The sequence below is a fragment of the Geotrypetes seraphini genome, chromosome 3, assembly GCF_902459505.1.
Source record: "Geotrypetes seraphini chromosome 3, aGeoSer1.1, whole genome shotgun sequence".
NCBI lineage: Eukaryota > Metazoa > Chordata > Amphibia > Gymnophiona > Dermophiidae > Geotrypetes > Geotrypetes seraphini.
Genome location: NC_047086.1, coordinates 413,532,431 through 413,547,540, shown reverse-complemented (window position 1 = coordinate 413,547,540; position 15,110 = coordinate 413,532,431). Strand labels below are relative to the sequence as shown.

The 15,110-nt window shown below is 45.2% G+C and overlaps 1 long non-coding RNA gene across 1 annotated transcript in view; it reads right to left on the bottom strand.

The window, feature by feature from the left end:
- The window catches only part of LOC117356566, a 32,606-nt gene extending 24,706 nt beyond the window's left edge, over nucleotides 1-7,900 (bottom strand). Inside the window, exon 1 of the long non-coding RNA XR_004538670.1 lies at nucleotides 7,819-7,900. This is a non-coding gene — a long non-coding RNA (uncharacterized LOC117356566). The remainder of the gene's footprint in view (nucleotides 1-7,818) is intronic.
- Nucleotides 7,901-15,110: the final 7,210 nt, after the last annotated feature.

Below are 15,110 nucleotides of genomic sequence, written 5' to 3'. Positions count from 1 at the left end.
TATAAGCAATTGTAGTCCTGGTTGTTTGTTTTCCTTGCTGGTTTCTCTTGTGGTTTGTTGCTCCCGCCGACCCCCTCTAGGGCTGCCAGCTCTTGAGTTTCGTTCTGTTCTTCCTCCTTCTGTGGTGTGTCCTCTATGTCCTCAGCCTGCTTCCCCAATTCCCCAAATGTCATATGTCCCTTTAGCTCCTGCTGTTTGCTCTTCTTTTTGCTCTCCAGTTTCAGTTGTTCCTTGGACCACTGTATTCCATCCTTAAGTCCTCCTCTACATTTTCTCCACACAGTATCTTCGTTTGATACTCTTGTCCGATGTGTCGTTGTTAGATCGACTGTCGGCTTTCCCCTTCTCCTCAGTTTAAAGCCTTTTCTATTGCAGTCTTGACATTGTTCGCCAGCATTCTTGTTCCTGCCATGCTCAGGTGCAGTCCGTCCCTCCTGAAAAGCTTGTTCTTCCCCCAAAAAGTTGTCCAGTTCCTTACAAAGTGGAAACCTTCCTCTTCGCACCATCTCCTCAGCCATCCATTTATTGCTTGCAGCTCGGTCTGCCTCCTCGCATCCGCCCTCGGTACTGGAAGGATCTCAGAAAAAGCTATCTTCCTCGTCCTCAGCTTCAGTTTTCTCCCCAGGGTCTTGAACTGCTCAGTTAGTGCAGTCCTGTTGTAATTTCTTCTGCTGACATCGTTGGTTCCAACGTAGATTATCACTGCTGTCTCCTCCGTCTCAGCTCCTTTCAGGATCCTCTCTATTCTGTCCATGATGTCCTTCGTTCTTGCTCCAGGGAGACATGTCACCAGCTGGTCTTCTCTCCCTCCTGCTATGTGACTGTCCACTTCTCTCAGGATTGAGTCTCCCACCACGATTGCAGATTTCCCCTTCTTCTTCAGCTTCCTTTTTGGTCTCCAATCTGTATCCTTGGTGCGGTCCGCAGCTTCTCCCTCTGAGCTCCGGTGGGTCTCAGCCTCCTCAGTCTGCTCGGTACTTCCGCAAGGTCGTTCTCCCTAGGCGCCTGGTGGATTCAGTCCTCCATCGGTTGATTCCTGTCCCCCGGCGTCTGGTGGATTCTGTCCTCCATCTGTTGGTTCATGTCTGTATTGCTGGTGATCCTGTACCTCCACCATCCTGTAGGCCTCCTCGATGAATTTCTCGAGCTCCCTAACTTGCTCTTGGATGTGGTTCTCTCTGGTGGGATCCTCAGTTGCCCAGCATGATTCTTCTGAGGCGCGCAGGCCCTCCAGCTCCTGGACCTTGATCTGCAGTCTCCCAACCTCCTTCTTCAGGCTCTCCAGTTCCCGACACCGGCCGCATATGTACGCCTGCCTTCCGGACGGGAGGTAGTCGTACATATGACAACCGGTGCAGTAAACTGGGAAGCTACGCTGGGTTCCTGCTGCCTCCATTTTTTTGCCCTTCCTGTAGCCCTTCGGTGTCTGGGAGTGGTGTCCGGCATGCAGCTAGTGCTGTCTCTCTCCGTTCAGTCTGCCTTTCTCTCCGCTCCTCTTTGCTCTTCCCTCTCCGCCCTCCGATCCTCACTGATGTCTCTCCCCGCTCAGACTGCCTTCCTCTCCGCTCCTATCTGCACCTTTTCGCTCTCCCGCTCAGCCTCCTCCGATTCTCCCCACGTGCTTCGGGTCCTGTGAAAAAAAGCACAGCACCTCCTAACCACCAACAGCTGTTCTCCTCTCCGTTCGCTGCTCCCCTTTTATGAGTGGGTCAGCTGGTGACATCGGGAGTAGGCATAGCTATCTCTCGCCTCTCTCCCCTCGACTTTGCTCGGTCCCCCTCTGCCTGTTCGGCTCTTTCCTCTCCGCTCCTTACTGCTGTCTCTCCTTACTGCTGTCTCTCTCCGTCCCCTTGCTGTCTTCCTTTCTTGGAGTCCTTGGATGTAGCGACCCGGCTTGCCCTTCTTAAGGCCCTTCGCAAAGGCGTTCTTGCTAAGGCGAGCACTTTGCCGCTCACCTTCGCTGCGCGCCGAATGGCTGTGCGCCGTTGGCTCCCCTCCTTTAAGGGGGAGTCTGAGTGATGATGCTGCACTGATGCGGTGGGGTGGGCGGAGCCTCCTCTCGCCGCTACTCGCCGCTGCTGTAAACTGGTCTCCAGCTCCCCTGTCTCCTCTCTCCGGCTCCCCTGGCTTGTCCGCTCTCTCTCTCTGCCGCTGCTACCACGTGGCTTGGATGCTGTTTCCGAAGCTCCTGTATCCACTCCAGACCATACCAGTTTGGATATCACATAGTGATGAGCGCTCTTACCAATCTATTATTCACCCTTTAATTTTTATTTTATTTTATTTTATTTTTTTTTTGGGGGGGGGGTAAAATGGCCAGCATTAGTGCTCTTAAGTTGACCCAAAGTAAGGTCCGGAGTGGTCTTCGCTTACAATGTTCTGGCACTTCTGCGATGGATCCATGAACATCTGGTATCTCTTGCCATTGCTATTCCCCTCGGGCACTGCTTGAAGACTGCTGTTTACCCTGGTCTTTTTCCTATTATCCATAAGTCCGGAGGGGGGGGGGGAGCGAGGGACTCCGTACCCATGCTTTTTCATTTCTTTACTATTTCGTAAAGCTTGGTGCTGATGGTGGCTGTGGCAGGGCAAGCTCCCATTTGTCTCCCCTTCGTAACCTGGATTTTGTTTCAGGTGTGCGAGGGCTTGCAGGTCTGCAGGGATGCACAGGGCACGACACGACCATAGGTGCTGCATTGCAATCGGGTGGGGGACAGTTCCCCTCTCTTGCACAGATACAGGCTTCATGGCATTTACCTTCCACTCACCACTATCACTGCTCACTGGAACGGGAGCATGAGGAGCAATAAGCCTACAGCAAATTGTATCTGCTTTTCCTTTCTACTCCCACCCTGGCTAACAAGATTTCTACATGGTACGGGGAGGGCAGAGACTGTTCTGGGGAGGGGTGTTTGTCCTCTTTAGTGTGGGAATGGTCTACCAAATTAGGGCTGGAGGTCTCCATACATGATCTCCATCTCCTTTTTCAAACACTGTACCTTCATGTGAAAGCGGTATCCCTGAAACAGACACAATATAAAATTTTCCATAGAGCATATCTTATCCGTGCTTGCGGGCACACTATGGGGTTGTGGTTTACTGATGTGTCTTAAATGTAAATACCAACGGGGTACCTTCCTTCACTCATTTTTTTGATTGTCCGCACTTGACTCTATACAACGCTGTTTGGCTAGGTTACTGCAGGGAGCTGTGCCCTGGAGTGGTCCTGCCTTATTGTTGGGGGATGTACAGGAGCTAGCGCACCATGGCCTAGTCTTGTCTTCCCAGAAATTTGTACTACATGCTATCCTCTTGGGGGAAAACCTCATTTTGAAGTACTGGGTATCTATGTGGGTATCTGGGTATTATTCTATGTGGATCGCCCTGATGAAACAGCAGGCACAATACAAGCTGGACACCTACTCGTCTCACCCGCAGGACCTGTGGAAATCTTATTGTGCTTTATGGAAGGAGTTTCTGAACAGCACTGCTTGAATATCACTCTATGCACTTGGTTGTTTGTACTCTTGGGTCTTGCATATTGATTGCTTTGCACTGTCCTCGCCATGCATCTTGGCCCTCTGCTCTGCCATAGGGGCCACCCATGTACCCCTGCAATTGGGGGTCCTTGTTGGGTTTCTTTTCATTTCATTCACTGCTGGTCTGGTGTCCCCTGTGGTGTTTCCACAGTTTTGAGTTCACCTGTTCGGAGAAGCTGGCGCCCCCCAGTACAGTATGTGTGTGTGGATGAGTGAATGTGTAGATGTGTGGCATGTGTGCATTATATGCTTGGGACAGATGGAAGTGTTGAATCGTTTGGGGATTCTGACTGTATCCTTAATATATAATGGACTGGCTAGTATGTATTCCTATCTTTACCTCGCCAGCTCTATTGTCAATTCTCTGACCTTGATATCTTGTACATCTTATGTGCCACTTCGATACCTGATATTTCTGCAAGTACTTGTTTTCCTGACTGCTTTGATGTCTTGTTCTCTGTACATGTTGTTTGGTTGCCTTTTGTCTTAATAAACATATTATATATATAAAAAAAAGAAAGTGATGTCAGCTACACCTTGAGGATGAGTCACCCTGAACTGAGCCTGACCTTTTGACTTGTCCCTTTTATCAGGCACTATTGTTTAACTGAAAGGCAACTAAACAAAAGAGCAATTTCTAACTGCCTAACTGAAAAACATTTGCAAAAAAATAAAAAATGAAGCTTATCTGAGGCTGAAGCTAATATCTTAACCAGAGCCATCAAATTTGCCACTTTGGCCCACATTCCAGTTCTTACCACTGTGTCCTTGAGCATGTAAAACAAGACTTACACCTATCCAGTGCTAATGCTAGAGTTCATCCCTTTCCTGTTTGTTACCTGCTATTTTCCTGCCACTGACATGCAGCCTATACTGGGGTCTGGGATAGAGTTGCCAGATTGTCCCTTAGGAAAATCCAGACTCCCTAGCCATGCCTCCAGGCCCACCAAGTTTCACCCATCCCTGCCCTAGCCCCGCTCTTGTTGGCAGACGCTGCATGATGGCCGCACATGCGCAAACTTCCTCCCTGCCCGACGCAGCTTTTCAAATCCCGGACAAAGTGCCGGGTTTTGAAAAGCTGTCTGGGGAAATCCAGACATCTGGTAACCAAGGGGCAGAACTCTGCTGCTCTGGATTCCCTCTGGTAGCGCAAGCAACCTCCCCTCCCCCCCCCCCCTCCCCGGGTCAACAGTTGTGAAAATCCTCACCCCCACACTAAGAGAGGTGAGGGGTTTCAGTCTTCCACTAATCAGGGTTCTAGTACTGATTGTTAAGATAAATCTGAAGCTTTGACCTCAAAGGGGTCATTCCAGCTACTACAAATTGTAAATAACAAATAAAGTGTTTCTTGAGCACAACATTTTACCATCCCAGTCAGTTCCCTCTAGGCATATTCCTAGCTGTCTGGTATGTTGCCTGAACCCAACAGTCACACTGTGACAAAGTCAGTTGCATTGTTTCACAATCACACCGTTACATGGTGAATCTCATGCATGAGACACAATCACACTCAGTATTCCCTCTAAGGTGAGCGCATGAGCGATCGCTCACTATTTTCAGTGGCGTCGCTCATACGCTTTCCCCTGTCGCTCACTCGAGAGCGAGCAGAGGTGAGAGGAAGCGGCAGCGGCCTTTAGTTTAAAGTTAAAAGATGCGGCGGCGGCTCCTCTCAAGATCCCCGACTGCATCGGACTTCCCAACGCAGGTGGGGATTCGTGAGAGGAGCCGCTGCCACGTCTTCTGTGTCCTCCAAGGGCGGGGGGGGGGGGGTCCGCCCCGGCTGTGCACCCACCCTAGGGCTGCAGTCGGAGAGGAAGTTCGGGCTAGCCAATCGCTGCCTGGCTGGGCGGAACTTCCTCTCCGACGGCAGAATTGACATCGGGGGAAGCTGGTCGGCCCGGTGTGAAGCAGAGAGAGCTTCGGGCAGCCGCGGCGGTGGCTTTGGGGCCTGTTTCCCCCGATGGTGGCAGCAGTGGCTTTGTGGAGGGTAGGAAGAAAGAAAGGGGGCAGGGAGACAGAAGGGAAACAGAAAAAAAGAAAGGGGCATCAAGAGAGAAAAAAGAAAGAAAAGGCAGGGAAAGAGGAAGAAAAAGTTGCGGGAGGGAATGAAGTCTGGAGGAGAGGAAACATACAGGCTGAAAGAAGGGAAGAAAGATTGGATGCACAGTCAGAAGATGAAAGTGCAACCAGAGACTCATGAAATCACCAGACAAGGTAGGAAAAATGATTTTATTTTAAATTTAGTGATCAAAATGTGTCTGAATTTATATATGCTGTCTATATTTTCCACTATGGCCCCCTTTTACTAAACCGCAATAGTGTTTTTAGCGCAGGGAGCCTATGAGCATCGAGAGCAGCGCTGGGCATTTAGCGCAGTTCCCTGTGCTAAAAACTGCTATTGTGGTTTAATAAAAAGGATGGGGGGTATATTTGTCTATTTTTGTATGGTTGTTACTGAGGTGACAATGCATAGAGTCATCTGCCTTGACCTCTTTGAAAAAAAACCAGAATAGGAATGATAATTAACATTTTCTCAGCGTATAGTGTGCTTTGTGTTTTTTTATTTTATTGTTGGTAGATCATTTTGACTTGGTCATTTTAAAGTAGCTCGCAAGCCCAAAAAGTTTGGGCACCCTGAGCTAGAGCGTTGAAGCTCTGTATTTCTATTTTATCCCCCCTTTTACAAAACTGTGGAGCGTTTTTTAGCACCAGCCGTAGTAGTAGCATCTCTGATGCTCAGAATTCTATGAGCGTCAGAGCTGTTACCACTGTGGCTAAAATCCACACTACAGTTTTGTAAAAGAGGGAGGGGTTAGTTTGTGATGACATATTCCATACTAGGCGAAGGTGTGTTCTGTGTGTTCGAAAGACATAGTTTTCTGTTAGGATTGAAGGTGTAGGATTGATCTGTGCTGGTCTGGCTTGTTTAGTTTTACAATGGGTGTATTGATGTACTGCTCACTGCAATATGTAAGATGCTGCCTTTTCCTAGGTACTCATGTGTGACGTGAGGCTTGTTACTAAAAATCATGTTTTTCATACTGATGGGGGGGGGGTGCCAAAAAACGATGGGCCCCGGGTGTTACATATGCTAGGTATGCCACTGTATGTAAAGATACCAGAAAGCTGGCGAAGCAAAAACTTTAAGTAAATTGTTATTCTTCTAAGTTTTGAGTATTTAACCCTCCCACAATCTCACGGGCACTCGTTTCAAGTTTCAAGTTTATTGAGATTTTGATTTAAACGCAATATCAAATATTTTCAATGCGTATAACAAAAATAAATTTGGGGAAATAAATAAAACCATTTGAACAATAAACATACAAACATATCCATGGATGATTAAAAATACATAAGGAGTACAAGGATAAACTACATTTGTTTAAAAATGCGTCCTCCACACCTGCTCATAAATTTGTGGAGTATGTAACTTGTCGCTCATGCATATTTTTTTTTGCACACACCTCATCAATCCTTAGAGGGAACATTGGTCACACTATCAGCTGCAGTGTTAGTCATAATTACATTGTTGCATTCTCACAGTCACACAGTTACATAATGACTCACACTCATGCTCCCATGAAACAATGTCATACACTATACTGTTACTGTGGTACTCATATTGTCACCCTGTAACATTATTACACACTCACTCACCCTGTTACATGCTCAAATGGCTGCTTTAGGCTTATAGATACGCTGAAAGCCAGAGATCAGAGCTTCTCCATGTAACAAGCAGCCATTAGGGGTTCCCAGGCAAACAAGCATGTTTGACCCCCTTCCCCCTATCTGAATCCATGGCTTCTGTGTCGATTGAAAGCTTATTCGAGATTCCATGTCATATAACTAGTCAACAAGTCGAGGCAGCCCTTGGTTCTGGCTCCAGCAAGTAAGAAGCACTTGTTCTCTGAAGACAAACAGAGTGACCTCTCTGGGGTCAAAGGACACTCTGCTTTCTCCAACAGCTGACATCCATCTCAGAAGCATTTGGGCCCTAGGCACATACCTAGTTTGCTTGGGGAGGAAGGAAAGAAAACAATTTGTTGAGATTCCCTTCTTCCAGCCTCCCCTGCTCTTTGTTCTTCTGTGCCTGCTCTGCCTTTCCTTTGTTTGCTGGAAGGAAATGTTACATCAAGATGTGATGGCTCCAAATCCGAGGAACAGATCTGTGCCTACAGTGACTGAATGACTCTGCAGCATTAACCCTGATCTTCTTATAATTCACCTCGGGGAAGGCAAAGCTCCCATCTATGGTCCCGGCCCCTCTCCCACTGCTCACCTGACTGGTTGGAAGGCAATCCAGACACCTTCTGGCAGGCAGATTACTTCTCAGCCAAATGCAACCAGAGGCGGCAACAGCCCTCCTTGTGAAGATGCCCACAGGAACATACCAATGCAGTACACTAGCAGGGGGAGCTGGAATCTAGCAAGCAGATACAAGGATCTATCAGCCCACCTGATCTGCAGCTGCACACAGGAACATACCACTGCAGTGCACTACATTGAGGGGAAGAGAAAGCCGGAATGTAGCAACTGAATACAGGGATCTGTCAGCTCCCCCTCCCCCCTCTGCTGCAGCTGTACACCAGGGGATGGAACAAGTGAATTCAGTGATCTGTCAACCCCCTCTGCTGCAGCAGCATACAGGAACACACAACTGCATTGCATTAGGAGGGGGAGCCGGAATGTAGCAAGTGAATACAGGGATCTGTCAGCTCACCTCCTCTGCAGCCATACACAGGAATACGCCACTGCAGCACATTACAAGGGGGAGCTTGAATATAGAAAGTGAATACAGGGATCTGTCAGCACACACCCCTCCTCGCTATCTACACACAGGAACATATCACTGGAGTGCAGTGAAAAGAAAAGCCAGAATATAGCAAGAGTGCAGAGGACTCTGAACCTCTTTTCCTCTGAGGCTGTACATAGAACACATTACTACAATGTGTGTGTGAGCATATTATACTAAATGTACAGAGGGATCTGTTGCCCTAGGACTCAACAAATCCTGGGAGCAAGGTTACCATGGTGCCTAGAATTTCACATCCCCAAAGGTTTTTTTTTTTAGGGGGGGGGTTGCATCCTTGGCCACCTTCATCATAAATAAACAAAGTAATGCCATTTCAAAAAAGGTTTCCATGAACTTGTCAATGATAGGTAAAATAGAGAAATAGATAAACAAGATGGCAGATAAAAGCCAAAATGGCCCATCCAGTCTGCCCATCTGCACTAACCATTATCTCTTCCTCTCTCTAAGAGATCCCATGTGCCTATCCCATGCCTTCTTGAATTCAGATACAGTCTCTGTCTCCACCACCTCTTCCAGTATATTGTTCCATGCATCTACCACCCTTTCTGTAAAAGAACAAAATTAAGGCTTATTTTATCAACCAGCAGTAGAGCTTTTTACTGTGGGCCGGCAAGGTAAATGCTCTGACACTCATTCAGTTCCTATGAGCGTCAAATCATTTACCTTGCCAGCTTGTGGTAAAAGACTCTTATCACTGGTTGATTAAAGGATCCCTTAATGATCATATCTAGGCACCATTTAATGGGACAGAGCCAACATGGTTATAGTCTGCTTTTTCCAAAGCAGATTCCAAAATAACATAATAAAAATATAAATCAAATTAATGTATCAATGATTACCATAAACAGTCTTTAAATTAATAGAATTAAATAGCTTTAAACATTCACTATAGTATTTAACACAAAGACACAACCAAATAAAAGCCACCACTGTTTAAAGCTGGACACACACATTATTTCAACCCATGACTTCTCCCAATGTTAAACTTCAGGCACTGACCCACATATCAATCTGTCAACATTCCAAATTTATTTATTTATTAGGATTTATTAAACATTTTTATGAAGAGATTTGCCTAAGGCGGTGTACTTCAGGGGATTCAGCTAAGCTTCTTTTTTAATGTAACTGGTCTCACACAGTCTTTGGGCACCAGCTACCTGAGCCCAGGGCATACCAAAAGAAAGTCTAAGGCAAAAGGATTACTTTCCCTTGGTTCAGTCATTTCACCCAATCAAAATAAATCAAAACAAGACTGAAGGAAAATCAGTGGCATAAGAAGGAAGACAGGATTTTATAGAGGAAAAAGATCAACATTTATAAGTTCAAACAAAATTAGTTGAACAAACTTAATATTCTGAACACATAGGAAAAGAGAAACATCTGAAACAATTATTATGTTTTGATTTGTTGGTTATACAATCAAAATTATTTAAACATAAATGATCTGGAAATCAGAATGACAAGTGAGATGGTTAAATTTGCAGATGACAAAACTATTCAAAGTTGTTATAACACATGTGGACTGTGAAAAATTGCAGGAAGACTAAGCATCCAAATGGTAAATGAAATTTAATGGTGACAAATGCAAAATGATGCAAATTGGTGAAAAAATAATTCAAATCGTAATTATTTAATGCTAGGGTCCACTTTAGGAGTCAGTACCCATTAAAAAAAAATCTAAGTGTCATCATATACAATGTGCAGCAGCAGCCAAAAAACACAAACAGGTTGCTTGGAATGATTAGGAAAGGAATGGCAAATAAGTCCACAAATATTATTATAATAATAATAATAATAACTTTATTCTTATATACCGCCAACAATCTTGCGACTTCTAGGCGGTTTACAGCAAAGAATATTGCAATGTACATCTGATAGTAACAGCATTAATGATAATAACAACAGTTATGTATTGTAGGGTCGTGAAGTACCTTGCGGTTTGCACAAGGTTGGAAGTTAGTGATTGGGGTTATCAGTTTACAAGAACAGATTTGGGGAGTGATTACGAGGGGGGTTATTGTCCTTGTTCGTTGCCTAGGTATTTTGTGAACAGGTATGTTTTCAGGTGTTTCCTGAATTCTCCATAGTTGTTTGTGTGTGTAATTAGTTTAGTATGTTTAGTATGTGTGTAATTAGTATGTATAATGCTTCTGTATCGCTCCAAGATGCAACTTCACCTTAAGTATGGCATGCAATTCTGGTCAAGTGTGTGTCTAGTTAGGAAAAAAACTTGTATTGAAAAACTTGCATGGTTAAGGATAACTATGGCAACTCTGTTTTAGGTTTATTGGTATTAGACCCCTAGTATGTATCAAATTAGGATACAACCTTGTATCATACAATTGTAACCTGTTAACTGTATTGTATGTATGTTTAACCTGTAACCCGTTCTGAGCTCGTTGGGGAGAACAGGATAGAAAATTAATGAAATAAATAAAATGAGGAAAAGCTAAAGAGATTAGGGTTCTTTAGCTTGGAAAAGAGATGGCTGAGGGGAGATATGATGGAGGTCTATAAAACCCCAAGTGAATTGTTTTCTTACTCTTTCACTCTACTGATATTTAAGCTCTTAAACTTGTTGCTGGAGGAAGTGGTAAGTGCATTTGGATTAAAAAAAAAATTATACACATTCCAAGAGGAAAGGTCAATAGTCTGCGGGACTGCAGAAGACAAATGTGAATAGGGATGGAGGAATAATAGACCCTGATTGGTTTTCATGAGGGTTGTGTTCGTGAGGTAGACAAAGCGATGTGGCCGGATGGTGTACATCCTAGGGTGCTGTAGGAACTTAGGGAAGTTCTGGTAGCTCCACTGACTGACATTTTCAACGAGTCTCTAGAGTCGGGAATGGGACTGTAGAAGGGCAGATGTGGGCCCTCTTCACAAAAGTGGAAGTAAGGAAGAAGTAGGGAATTACAGGCTGGTAAGTCTGACTTCTGTGGTAAGCAAATTAATGGAAACACTTTTAAAACAGAGAATGGTCAAGTTTCTGGAATGTGGATTACAGGACAGCAAGCAACTTGGATTCACTAGAGGTAGGTCTTGTCAGACAAATCTGATCAATTTCTTTGACTGGGAAACCAAAGAATTGGATAGAGGATGTGTGCTAGATGTGGTGTATTTAGATTTTAGCAAAGCTTTTGACAGTATTCCACACAGACGTCTAATAAATAAATGGAGTGCCCTTGGGATGGGTCCCAAAGTGATGGGCTGGGACAGGAACCGGTTGAGTGGAAGGCGACAGAGGGTAGTGATCAATGGAGATCGTTCTGAGGAAAGGGTGTGCCTCAAGGTTCTGTGTGCCACATCCTTTTCCTCAAAGTGAGCTCCATTTACCAGTACCCTCTTCTTCAGTCACTTATTTCTGGACCCTGAACCACAGGTGAAATGTCTTCAGTAACATTTACCTGGGAACACCTGAGTGTGAGCAGTTGCATTCCTTACATGGATGAGCCAGCAAAACTTAAATCCTGCTTTTCTATGGACTGGCTGCAAGACATATGCAGGGTCCAAGTGAAGCCAGTTATGGGGCCTGTGAAAGGTGCAAAACACTCAGCCAGGCTGGAAGGGTACGAGCCCCCCAGACTAGAGGTGTGCTGGTCTGCTACTATTGATCTTTGCTTTTCTCACATTTTATCCAACACCATCTGACTTAGGAACAACATTGCCACAGAAATGCAGGTGCACATGCTGGCTCTGAGGTTTGTGGCAGACCAGTGACTTATTTTCTTTCTGCTTAAAATGTGATACATAGACAGCCTCAAATTGTTCATAGTGGCTTGGAAGATGACGAGGAAGAGAGCTGCTGGGGAGAGTGGTTTCATAACTTCCCATACCCACAGGACTGAATGCTGATCTTGAAAATACTGGCTTGAAGTAGATGCAAATTATGCTCCAGGAAGTATGCCTAAAGATTTAAAAATACAGTGTACATGCTTTTTTCCCCTTCCCTGAGTTAACCTGTTCATCCTTCCCAAGTAAGTGTACTGTGGAGGGAATGAGCAAGAACAACCATTTGCCTCCTTAAAAATCTATTGATAAGATAAATAATGAGGTTTGGTTCATTTCAGTTTATTTGATATACCACAAATATAAAACAAAGTTAACTTTAAGTGGTTTACAGAGTAGAAACCATGGGGAAGGGGCATATTTGCAAGCACATGAGACAAAAGGAAAAGAGGGTCAGGAGAGGATTACAATATATATCAAGGGTAGTAAATGGAAGGAGAATGACAAAATGAAGGTAGCAGGAAATAATTCTGGTGGGGAGAAAGAAAAGGAAATTAAGATTCCAAAGCCAGTGAGAAATATTAAGCTTTTAACTGACATGTGAATTTTACAAAAGCGTTCAGTCCTGAGTTAAAGAAAGAGAGAGTTCTTCAGGGTGGGAGCCATGAATGACAACAGGAGTTTCTATGAACATCTTGGAAAACTTGCCTAAAGATGGGGTCTGTCAAAAGACTCTGCTAAGAAACATAGAAAAAATGACGGCAGATAAGGGCCATATAGCCCATCAAGTCTGCCCACACTATTTACCCACCCTCTTAGGTCTTCTGACCTCTTAAGTATAATTGTAATTATACTGTCACTCTACTGACCTGCTCATTGTAATTATACCGTCACTCTACTGACCCGCTCATTCAAGTCCTAGTGACCCTATCCTTGGCATGACCTCGTAGGGATCCCACATGGGTATCCCATTTGTTCTTGAAGTCTGGGATGCTGCGTGCCTCGACCACCTGCACTGGAAGCTTGTTCCAATGCTCGATCACTCTCTCCGTGAAGAAGTACTTCCTGACGTCTCCACGAAACTTCCCTCCCCTGAGTTTGAGCGGATGTCCTCTTGTGGTCGAGGGTCCCCTGAGAAGAAAGATATCGTCTTCCACCTCGACCCGTCCTGTGATGTACTTAAATGTCTCAATCATGTCTCCCCTCTCCCTACGCTCTTCAAGAGTGTAAAGCTGCAATTTGCTCAGTCTTTCCTTGTACGGGAGACCCTTTAGCCCCGAGACCATCCTGGTGGCCATCCGCTGAACCGATTCAATTCTGAGCACATCCTTACGGTAATGTGGCCTCCAGAATTGCACACAGTACTCCAGATGAGGTCTCACCATGGCTCTATACAATGGCATCATGACTTCAGGTTTCCTGTTGACGAAGCTTCTCTTGATACAACCTATCATCTGCCGTGCTTTAGATGAAGCCTTCTCCACTTGAGTGGCTGCTTTCATGTCAGCACTGATGATTACTCCCAAGTCTCGTTCTGCCGTAGTTCTGGTTAAAGTTTCTCCATTCAAGGTGTAAGTTTTACAAGGATTTCCGTTACCGAGATGCATGACCTTACATTTCTTGGCGTTAAAGCCCAGCTGCCATGTCAAGGACCAATTTTCTAAAGTACGCAGGTCTTGTTCCATAGCATCCTGTAGTTTATATCCGTTTACTATATTGCATAGTTTGGCGTCATCAGCGAATAAGGTTACTTTGCCTTGAAGCCCTTGAGTCAGATCCCCAATGAATATGTTGAAGAGGAGTGGGCCCAGGACCGAACCCTGTGGTACTCCGCTAGTCACCTCCGACATTTTAGAGAGGGTACCGTTAACTACCACCCTCTGAAGTCTGCCATTAAGCCAATCTTTAACCCATGCAGCTAGAGTCTCTCCTAATCCCATCGATTTCATCTTGTTCAGCAGCCTGCGGTGTGGGACACTGTCGAACGCTTTGCTGAAGTCTAGGTACACGACGTCCAAAGACTCTCCTGAGTCCAGTCTTCTTGTTACCCAGTCAAAGAAGTTGATTAGATTTGACTGGCATGACCTACCCTTGGTGAATCCATGTTGGTTGGGATCCCGGAGATTTCCCTCGTTCAGGATCGTATCTAATTTATACTTAATTAGTGTTTCCATGAGTTTACACACAATTGAGGTGAGGCTTACCGGTCTATAGTTTGCAGCCTCAGCCTTGCAGCCCTTTTTATGTAGAGGAACGACGTTGGCTGTTTTCCAGTCTAATGGAACTTTCCCCGTACTTAGTGAGAGATTGAAGAGCACTGCCGACGGTTCTGCCAGAACGTCTCTCAATTCTCTGAGCACTCTTGGGTGTAAATTGTCTGGTCCCATGGCCTTGTTTACCTTTAGCCTTGCCAGTTCGTTGTAAACGTCCCCAGGTGTGAACTCAAAATTCTGAAACGGGTCATCCACGTCTTGTTTTATCATCAACTGTGGTCCGTGTTCCGGTGCTTCGCAGGTGAAGACTGAGCAGAAATATTCATTTAGTAGTTCTGCTTTTTCTGAATCCGCCACCGTGTAGTTTCCGTCCGGTTGTCTAAGGCGTACTATACCGTCTGTGTTCCTTTTCCTATCACTGATATACCTAAAGAAGGATTTGTCCCCTTTTTTAATGTTCTTTGCCAGAGTTTCTTCCACTCGAAGTTTGGCCTCCCTAACTGCTCTTTTGACCATTGCAGATCTGGTCTTATATTCTACTTTAGTTTCTCTTCTCTGCGTACGTTTGTAGGAAAGAAATGCTTTTTTCTTCTCTTTAATGAGGTGCGAGATCTCTTCAGTGAACCATTGGGGTTTGTTGTTTCTTTGTCGTTTATCTACTGATTTTATGTAGCGATTAGTTGCTTCGTGTATGGATGATTTCAGATACGACCACATGGTTTCCACATTGCCGGTCTCTGCTTGGTCCTGTAGCTTCTGATGAACGAAATCGCCCATGCGTGCGAAGTCGGTGCCCCGGAATTGGAGCACCTTTGT